This window comes from Macaca fascicularis, chromosome 12 (assembly GCF_037993035.2).
Source record: "Macaca fascicularis isolate 582-1 chromosome 12, T2T-MFA8v1.1".
Classification (NCBI taxonomy): Eukaryota; Metazoa; Chordata; class Mammalia; order Primates; family Cercopithecidae; genus Macaca; species Macaca fascicularis.
The window spans coordinates 95,262,150-95,272,874 of record NC_088386.1 but is presented as its reverse complement, the minus strand read 5'-3'; the positions used below and the strand labels follow the sequence as shown (position 1 = coordinate 95,272,874).

The following is a 10,725-nucleotide window of genomic DNA, read 5'->3' as shown; positions in this document are numbered from 1 at the left end:
AGATACTATGCAGATTGCATCATTAATGTCTACTTGTATTAAGGAATAAGTTTCCATTTCTGAAGACCTTCTGACTATAGGACATTTGTCCACTACTGCTATGTGCGGTATAAAATCAACCTCTTTGGGCATATTCTCATGTACTGTACTCCCTCCTATTTATGAAAAACTATTTTTAAGGTATTTCAGACTCATCAATTTTTAAACTTTATTTTAAAATTAAAAATAATATTTTTATCACTTAAATATGAGATGATTCACTTAGTCATCAATATAATATGTATTTGTTTCCATTAGGTCCAAAATGGCACTGTGAATACAATGTGGTCAAGTGTGTGATGTAATTTAAATCAACAACTGTGAAAGCATTCAGCAAAGCCCAAGAGTCCTAAGGAGCTCTTCATTAATGCTATCAGCAAGCACCATCACATTGCTTCCTCTGGATCTCTACTAATAGTATTTTAGCACATAATGTAAAATAAAAATAATATTTTAGGTTTGCTGACTACTATTTTTTGTGCAAATTGTCTTTCATTTGTGATGCAAGACCTTTTCAGATGCTTGAGTTCATTGTTTCCTTTACTTGGCACTCTCATAGCTCCCTTCTGTAGAGTACTTACTCTGAGGCTTATGCCTCATTTAATCCTTGAGCAACTCTATGAAGAAGGTAAAACAATCATATTTCATGACAGAACAAATTTAGACTCAGACACATTAATTTGCTCAATACCAAGCCACTAATAAAGTGGAAGAGCTCACATCTGAACCCAGATCCAATTCTATTTTCTTTGATTTATTTATTTATTTTTATTTTGTTTCATTTTCTTGAGACAGGGTCTCACTCTGTCGCCCAGATTGGAGTGCAGTGGTGCAATCTCAGCTTACTGAAGCCTTGACCTCCCAGGCTCAAGCAGTCCTCCCACTTCAGCCTCTCAAGTAGCTGGAACTACAGGTGCATGCCACCACATCCAGCTAATGTATTGTTTTTTGTTTGTTTTTATAGAGACAAGGTCTCACTATGTTGCCCTGGCTAGTCTCCAATTCCTGCTCTCTCGCGAGCCTCCCATCTTGACCTCCCAAAGTGCTGGGATTACAGGGATGAGCCACCATGTCCAGCCCCAGATCCAACTCTAAAGTATATTTTATCTCAACATTCCTCTCCATTTTCTTGGTTGTCTGTACACAATGCCTAGAACTTTCAAAGAAAGGTGCTATGTAAAAACCAGTTCTGAAGTTAGAGTAATAATGGACAGGAAAACCAACTCACTATTTTATAACTGTATCATTTTAAGTCCATAAAATGTTAGAGTGGTAGAGGCATTTATGATCCCCAAATTTAACCTCATTTTTACATAGAAAAAAGCCTGCTACGAAGAGAATGTCATCTTCAGAGAGGCATTCAGGCTGTAATCACAGTCCCCATTCCTCAAGCCAGTGTGCTTTCCAATGCATTTACACCTGGTGTGACAAATCATAGTATAGACAAAAGAAAAAAACTCCACTAAGGAAAAGCAACTCCATTTCACTAGATCCCCAAAGGTATCACTTTTTTTTTTTTTTTTTTTTGAGACGGAGTCTTGCTCTGTTGCCCAGGCTGGAGCGCAATGGCGCAATCTCTGCTCACTGCAACCTTGCCTCCTGGGGTGAAGCAATTCTCCTGCCTCAGCCTCCTGAGTAGCTGGGATTACAGGCATGCGCCACCATGCCTGGCTAATTTTTTTTTTTTTTTTTTGAGATAGAGTCTCGCTCTGTGGCCCAGGCTGGAGTGCAGTGGCCGGATCTCAGCTCACTGCAAGCTCCGCCTCCTGGGTTTACGCCATTCTCCTGCCTCAGCCTCCCGAGTAGCTAGGACTACAGGCGCCCGCCACCTCACCCAGCTAGTGTTTTTTTTGTTTTTTGTTTTTGTATTTTTTAGTAGAGACAGGGTTTCACTGTGTTAGCCAGGATGGTCTCGATCTCCTGACCTCGTGATCCGCCCGTCTCGGCCTCCCAAAGTGCTGGGATTACAGGCTTGAGCCACTGCGCCCAGCCGCCTGGCTAATTTTTGTATTTTTAGTAGAGACGGGGCTTCACCATGTTGGTCAGGCTGGTCTCAAACCCCTGACCTCATGATCTGCCCTCCTCAGCCTCCCAAAGTGCTGGGATTACAGGTGTGAGCCACCACCCTGGGCCAAGGTATCACATCATTAAGGTTACTGCCAAAGCTACCATTTCTAAAACCAAGAGTTCTGAGGAGACTTGTAAGTGTTTTACATTGGATTCTAATGGCTGTCCAATAATTGAATATATGAAGTTATTTTTGACAGTTGGATGTCAAGACAGAAAAAGGCAATGGGACCATTTTTCAAATGCCACATGTATGTGTAACATGGGCATGTGCTATAGTACCATTAATTGAGTCCTTGTTTTTCGTTTAGAGCATACAGTTGGGTTTAGAATCACAGTTCAGCAAATCTATAATAGCTCTTTGATTGCTTAGACTCAGGGGTCCTTCCTTATCTGTCCTAAATTATCTTCCTGTGTGTGTTTTTTCTTTATTTGCCGCAAGTCCTAGAAATTCAGCTGGTTTTCCTATTTTAGTTTAAAAAGATGATGGAGCAACCACAATTATTTTTATTGAACTCTTGTTATATGCAAACACTGTCTTTAGTGCTTTACATGCATTGTTTTGCTAATCCTTATGAAGTAGGTCCTATATTATTCCATATTTATAGATGAGGAAACTGAGAGGCAGGTTAAGTAACTTCCGCAGGTTAAATCACAAGGAAGTGACTGAGCTGCTCTGCATCACGTCGTTTTGGTTTCTCCCAGATTTCTCCTTTGTTACTCCTGAAAGGCAGGCAAATGCTATATGCCCTTTCCCATCACATTAGAAAAAATAGGGTTTTGTTGGTAATTACTGCTACAAAACAGAGTAACACAATCTAAACATTAGTTAGTTGCAAGGTAACAGGACCTTACAAAGTTCTTTTGATTGTGATTTGTGGTCTGTAGTTTATGACTGCCTCCTGACCTGACAAAAAGAAGCCATAATCCTCTCTGTTCTCTTTCTTTCTTTTCTTTTCCTTCCTTCCTTCCTTCCTTCCTTCCTTCCTTCCTTCCTTCCTTCCTTCCTTCCTTCCTCTCTCTCCTCCTTTCTTTCTTTTTCTTTCTTTCTCTTTCTTTCTTTCTTTCCCTTTCTTTCTTTCTTTCTTTCTTTCTTTCTTTCTTTCTTTCTTTCTTTCTTTCTTTCTTTCTTTCTTTCTTTCTTTCTTTCTTTCTTTCTTCTTTCTTTCCTTTCTTTCTTTTCTTTCTTTCTCTCTCTCTCTTTCTTTCTTTCTCTCTCTCTCTCTCTTTCTTTCTTTCTTCTATTTTTTTTTTAGACGAAGTTTCACTCCTGTCGCCCAGGCTGATGTGCAAATGGCACAATCTGACTCACTGCAACCTCCGCCTCCCTGGTTCAAGTGATTCTCCTGCCTCAGCCTCCTGAGTAGCTGGGATTACAAGTGTGTACCACCACCCCCAGCTATTTTTTTTATTTTGTATTTTTAGTAGAGACGGAGTTTCACCAAGTTAGCCACGCTGGTCTTGAACTCTGACCTCAGGTAATCCGCCTGCCTCGGCCTGTCAAAGTGCTGATATTACAAGCATGAGCCACCGTGCCCAGCCTGTTCTCTACTTTCATTTCCCTGGGGATAGCAGTCTTTTATTCCTGAGTGCCTTTTTCCCTACCTGAAGAAACTGGTGTGTCTAAAGACACTGGTGACAGAGGGTGAAGCAAAGGTGTATCTTGATCCCATCCCACGGGCTCATGTCATTACTGAGCCCCTCCAGACTTCATGGCATGCCCATCCCCAGGTTTCTGTGTATCCCAGAATGATTCCCTCTGGAAAGAGAAGTAGAAGGAAGGAGAGGATAAGGAAGGGAAGAAGAAATATTCTTACCAGTTAACACATAATCAGCGTGTTTTCCTGTAGCATCTTGTTGGTAAGGGTTGAGAGTGTACTTGGACTTAATTTTTCTTTTAAACAGATTCATCACTTCCTTTTGTGGACATAGTAAAGATAGATATGATTAGGATTATATGGTGAATTGGGCCATTGATTCCTAGCCTACTGGTTGTCCAGGCTATTGGAAGCAGGCGAGTAAATTTTATGCAGAAATGAGCTTCACTGTTTTTTCATAATCTAGTATTATGCTGACACTTTTATATGTTATAGAATAAAATCATAATTAAAATTTAAAAAAACCAAAGAAGTAACTCCAATCGGAAGACACATGCCTTGGCTCTGCTATTAATCAGTTTTGTGATTTCTGGCATATTCTTTAGCTTTTTGGGGACTCAGTTTCCTAGTTTTTAAAGTGAGAGAAAAAAAATTTGTCATTTCTAAGATATCTTTAAGTTGTAATATTCTGTGATTTATAGGAACCATGTGAATAATGGAGGCTTTTTGAAGCTTAAAAGTATAGTATTATAATGGATTTTATGCTTTTCTGTTATTTTGAATTTTATTAGACTTTTGGTTCTGAATATTGAAGCAGAATTGAATATTTTTCAATTAGCTCTGTAAGTAGTACTGAACACTTATTTAATTCAGGAAGAAAAAAGCTAAAATCTTGTGTTGGGGGGAAAAAGAAGTGTTCTTCAGTTTTCTTAGACATTAAATGGCTCATTCAAAGCAACATTTTGATAAATTGTGTAAATGAGAGAAGAACATATGGATTAAATTTTCCTTGAAATACATACGCATTTAAAAATTAAGAAGAAAAAGTGCTTGGCAAAGCCCATTTGGGGTTCTGCCAAATGGAAAACATTTTAAAAATAGTTGAAAATGTAGTTTTATCTATTTATGCTACCATATTCACCGATCTTTATTGATTATATATTTTTAAATTTGTTAGTTACTCTCCTTATATTTATTTTTGCAGTTTTTTTTAATGCTCTGGGGGCTTGTTCAATTATAGTACTTTTTTTTTTTTTTTTTTAAACAGACAACACAGTCCGTCAGTCACTGAAGAGCACATTAGCATATCTGTCTCTCCCTGTGGGAATCCTGTTCCTTGGACTTCTGCAGAGGTTGCAGTTTGATCTTTCGTGTAGTGATGACTGGCATCAATTTATATTGATACAATGAAAAATTCTAAAGAACAATTTGTGGTAGAGAAATAAAGGAGATCTTGTCTTTGAAGATGCGGAATATGGCAAGTAACTTTCCAGTAAATCATTCTATTTTAGTGGAGGAGTTTTGAAGGAAGATAAGCCCTGAGTTTCCTGATTATATATAATTCAAACATAGATATTCAAAAGTCTTAGAGATAACATTCTTCCGTATGGATGGAAGAGTTTGCTTTGTCTATAGATCCCATTGTACGGCTTGAAGAAGAGAAGAATTATTTTCTCAAAATCTCAAAAATCATATTTCTGCAATTTTCTTGAAATCTCAGAATCACATCTAATTTCTGATCAAATTGGCAACACTTTCTAGTTCTAAGTGTTCAGTTCATCTGGAAAGAACTTGGTGCAATTTGTGTAATTACTTTACAGCTATCTGCAAAACAAACCATGGGAGTCACGTCTCTGCTGATGAATATACAGATTCAGGTCACTAGAACATAATCCCAAAACTGACATTCTGGGTGAGATTTTTCTCCTCTTTCGGTTCTCCTTCTTCTCCTTCTTCCTTCTTCTTTATTTTTCTTCTTCTTTCTTCTTCTTCTTCTTCTTTTTTTTTTTTTTTGTGACAGAGTTTCACTGTCACCCAGACTGGAGTGTAGTTGCACAATCACGGCTCACTGCAGTCTTGACCTCCTGGGCTCAGGTGATCCTCCCCCGTCAGCCTCCCAAGTCACTGGGAATACAGGTGTGTGCCACTACACCCAGCTAATTTTTGTATTTTTTGTAGAGATGGGTTTTCACCATGTTTCCCAGCCTGTCTCCTTTCCTTTTTATGATTGAATCCTTTTGAAAAGAATGTTGTTTTGTTATAAAATTTTAATGAACAAAGAATATATTTTGGTGTTAAAATCTTAAACCCTATTAGATGGTACCATAAGGGTTTGTATTCTACTCAGGATATGTCCAAGGAAATGACAAGATTTGTTTGCATAAGATGGTAACAATATCTTATCTTTTGAGGCTAATATTTAAAACCCAAGAGTATGTTTTAATTGTTGGGTTGTTCTTTTTCTTGTATAGTATCAAAATATTATATGTTATTGTTAATAATTTTCAATGAATCCTTTATTATTTAAGTAAAAGTCATTCTTATTGGGCTCATATGTTTTACCCCCACAAAATTGTGAATAGAATGTGTACAGTTTCATAAACTCTGAAATAAAAAATGTAGGCAATTTTCTTTCTTTTTTTTTTTCTCTTACTCAGAGGTTTCCAACACATTTTATTTTGCAGACCACTGGTTTGTAGCTTTTGAGGACCAACATCTGTATCAATTCCTATAAAATGTCCAGTCAATTTCAGTTCCATAGAAGGCTCTTCCATGCTGCACACCATGCTTTTGGCTGAAGGTCCAGTTACACATGCATAAAGGCTGCCCTGCCCGCTGGTTCCTGGAGGAGGGCACGTCTGAGTTAAAGCCTCTTCCAGGAGCTCCCTCTTCCCAGGGGATCATTTCCTTTGGCAAGAAGTCAGTTTACGTGTGCGGCTTTGGTGCCTGTGAGCAGGAAGCACCAGAAACGTGCAGAATGTGCTGTTTTTTCTCTGATGAAGACAGGCACTTGAGGATCCACTGCCCTTGTGCTTAATGACAGGAATCCCTCAATTGCTTAGTAGGTTAAAATATAAGGAAGCCTCCGCTTTATGAAACACAGGTAACACCTTTCAAGATTGCCTATTGATTCTAGAACTACATTAATTCAGGAAAATATAGGTCCCATGAAAGACTTAAAAGTTTTATGAAACTAAAATCTAGTTTTTCCCAATAAATTGTATTTTAGGCAAAATCCTCACAATGCTTCTAAAATAATACTAAAAGGGTCATCTGCTTATACAAGAGCAATTTAAAAATTAAATATTTATTTGAATAACAAGTTTAAGTTGGAGCTGCAATGTTGGCAATGCAGGTTTTTAACACAGATCACAAAAAGTGTGCACAAAAAATTACTGGTGCAAAGGACAAAATAATGCTAAGAATTAGGCTAACTATCTGCTGATTTCAAGAAAACAAAAGGCCTGAAATCACTGTACAAAATAGAAAATGTATTAAACACTACCATCCACAGAACAGTCTTTATTATTGATTACATTTTAAAATTATTTGTGTAATTGTATATTGAATTGTAAATGAGTATTATACATGAACCTCCTTTCGGAAGGCAATTCCTTGTAGCACTATAGAACATCTAATTACATTGCAAAAAGTATTCTTTTTTGCTATCGATAAAGAAAACAGCTAGTGATGTTACTGTAAATATCAGGAGGTCTACAAAAAAAGAAATAAGATTTCTTTTTTGTCTCTTCAAAGTGTTCTCCAAGCAGTGAAGCACTTGCCATGTTGAACTGAATGCACTACTGAATGCACTATGGGAGAATGTTCTGGGTCCAAGATGCTCTTGAGAGATAAGACTAGGCTTTTCCAAATCAAACATTCAAAGAAATCATGCAACCCTTTTATAACTGGGATATCGTCATATGCCACTTACCAATGCTGTCTCTACAGAAAACCATTCAAGATGCTTAAAAAAATAAAAAAATCAGACATGATAAATATACATCAAATGGGATCTATATACCAACTGCTATTTGACACGACTACTGGTAATGTCTGTGCTATGTGAAAGCAATTTTAAAAAGAGCCTATGCAGCAAGAGGTAAGTGTCTAAAGATTCAAAATGAATGAACAGTATTGGATAACAATATAATTCTCAACTCAGAAGCTGCCTCAAGATTAGGTGCATCTTCAGTTAATGTAACAGGGAAAAAAAGCAATGGATTTTATTTTATTAATTGTATCCACTTACAAACCGACATAAGGTCACCTGATATGTAGACACAATGAGATTTCTGTTGTTTATAGTCTTTAATTGAAGTGATGATAAAGGAAATAGATCTATTTAAAAACAAAACCAAACAGCTATTTCTGTCTAGATTAAGAGGTGGCCCCGGATGTGGGATTCACATTTTGAGGGGCCACTTGTGGTGCAACCTCGATGATCCCGGGTTTGTCTATGATGCTGGCTGTGCAGTTGCCCTTCTCTACAATCCCAATAATCCATTCTTGGTGGCCTTCACCATATTTGGGGGACTTTATCTCTGCACAGAACCGAGCTGCTTGCTGACATGGTAAACAGATCAGAAGGCTGCCTGTGGTCTCTGGGCAGGTCCCATGCATGAGGCCGAACATGTTTCCGCATGCCTTGCTCACCACGGCCATCTTGGCAAGTACTGGGAGGTTGTGAATTACAAACGACACTTCGTTCCTCTGCTGCTTGGCCAGGTTCTGCGTGTGGCCCCAAATCCCAAAGCCCATGATGTCAGTGGCCGCGTGGGCATTGAACGTGTGCATGAGTCCTGCAGCTGTCCTGTTGAGCCTCCCCATGTTCATCATGGCCTCCTGGTAGGCCAGCTCTATATCTTCTTGAGTGAACACTAGTTTAATCTTATTCCATTTCTCAGGAATATCCAGCCACTGGTGCACAGCCACTGCCACCTGTGTCCCCAGGGGTTTTGTCAACACCAGCACGTCTCCTGGCACTGCATTGTCTGGCATGATAAATTCACTGGGCTGGCAGACAGTGGTAGCAACTCCTCCCAGGACAATCCAGGGGTTTAGTACTGTTTGGCCGCTGGTTACAGACGTTCCTGCTTCTTCAGCTGCATCTTTAAAACCTTGGTTAATCAGAGGCATCACTTTATCCCCTTCCCTGTCAGTCATTTTATTACTGACTCCAAGGAGCATCAGCATATTGTCACATTCCATGACCCCCACTGCATAGAAGTCACTGAGGACACTGGCACTTGCTATCCTGCCCGTCATGTAAGGGTCTTCTACGATCGGGAAAATGTAATCTGTGGTTTGAACCAAGGAACGCCCACCGTGCCTCAAAGGAATGACACAAGTGTCCATTCTAATGTCAAGCCTTGGCATAACGGCTCCCAGAAACTGCTTATCTTCTTGGAAATGGTTCACCTGTAAAGATTTCAGCAATTTTTGTAGGACATCTTGGGACACTTTCCAGCCTGTGCCCTTCATTTCAGTGAGTCTGGTTAGCCAGAAGCTCCTGTCCAATTCGTAACTTTCTGGGTTGAAGGACTCCCGTGTACACATAGTTCTTGGGTCCCCGCTCGCCTCACAGCTCAGCCCCTCCCCTCCCTCTGGGGGTTGGCAGAATTCTTTATGGATCCACCAGCTCGCTTTGCGCCCTCCGCCTCCTCCTGAAAACAGGCCGCGGGCTTCTCCCACAATGCACCGGGCGCAGCCGGGCTCCCTTAGCGTCGGTTGAATAAAAATGCCGCGCCCAGCGGCGGCTGGGGCCCGGAGCTTGGTCACCGAGGGGGCTCGCCAAGCCGCCGCGCTCCCCAAATGTAGACAATTTTCTGTAACAACTGAAAGCAGACCCAGAAGTGAAGACCTAGATGACACTTTGGAACTTCTCATGTGCTGGGTTTTGTGTTTAAAGGCCATTCAACATAATGCAGCATATTTAAAACATAAAGAAAGTAATTTTTAAATGCTTTACATTCATTTCTCTTTCAGACTTAATAAATGCTACTACTTTCAAATACACCAAGGAATAGAAGAATTTATATTTATTTTCCTGATGGTATTATTGTAGGAAGATATTTCAGATCATTAATAAGGGAAGCTGGGTACTTAAATGCCTTCCTCAAGCATAAGGGGTTAATTTATCATTGGTAAGTTGGACTTGAGCATATCACAGTGGTTTGGATAATTAGATTATTGTCATAGTCTCTCAGTTACCATAAGAACTTACTTTTTTAAAAAATCAACTTTATCAAGGTATAATTTACATGAATAAAATGCATCCATTTTAAGCTTACATTTAGATAAGTTTCACAAATGTGTATGTCTGTGGAACTACCATCACCACAATCAGGATATGGAACATCCACATCACCCAGAAAGTTTCTTCATGTCCCTTTGCAGTCAACCCCCTCCCCTACAGACCCTAGGAAAACACTGATCTACTTTACACCGCAGTAGATTAATTTTGTTTGTTGTAGAATTTGATATAAATTCAATTACAAAGTATGTACTCTTTTGTGTCTGACTTCTTTCACACCGCATCATGTTTTCAGATTCATTTGTGTTGCATGTGTCAGTAGGTTACATTTAGGCTGCTCACAACTTTTGGTTATTATGAATAAAGCTACTATGAACATTTATGCACTGGTCTTTGTGAGAACATAGGTTTCATTTTTCTTGGGTAAGTACCTAAAAGTGAAATTGATGGGTTCTTTGATAAGTGTATATTCAACTTTATAAGAAACTGTGAAATTGTTTGTCTAAAGTGGTTGCATCATTTTTTACTTTCACTGACACTTGCTGACACTTGGTATTATTATTCTTGTTAAAATAAGCAAAAGAAGTAAAAAGCTGAAGATTCTAAAAAACCAACAACTCTTCTTGTATCTGTAAGAGGAGTGAGGACACAGGGAAAACTTCAAAATTGGAAAGACCAGCAGGGGAACACAGAGAATCACAATTTACTAGAATAGACACCCACAAACAGAAACTTCCATATTCTATTCTTAACAAGGCCTGTCCT

The 10,725-nt window shown here is 39.0% G+C and overlaps 1 long non-coding RNA gene and 1 pseudogene across 1 annotated transcript; one reads left to right on the top strand and one right to left on the bottom strand.

Moving 5' to 3' along the window:
• The first annotated feature begins 3,362 nt into the window (after positions 1-3,362).
• Positions 3,363-6,330, top strand: LOC141408208 (uncharacterized). The gene is made up of 2 exons (XR_012421345.1): positions 3,363-3,584; positions 4,972-6,330. It is a non-coding gene; the product is annotated as an uncharacterized lncRNA (long non-coding RNA).
• A 558-nt stretch (positions 6,331-6,888) lies between these two features.
• LOC102123925 (selenide, water dikinase 1 pseudogene) lies at positions 6,889-10,342 on the bottom strand (annotated as a pseudogene).
• Positions 10,343-10,725: the final 383 nt, after the last annotated feature.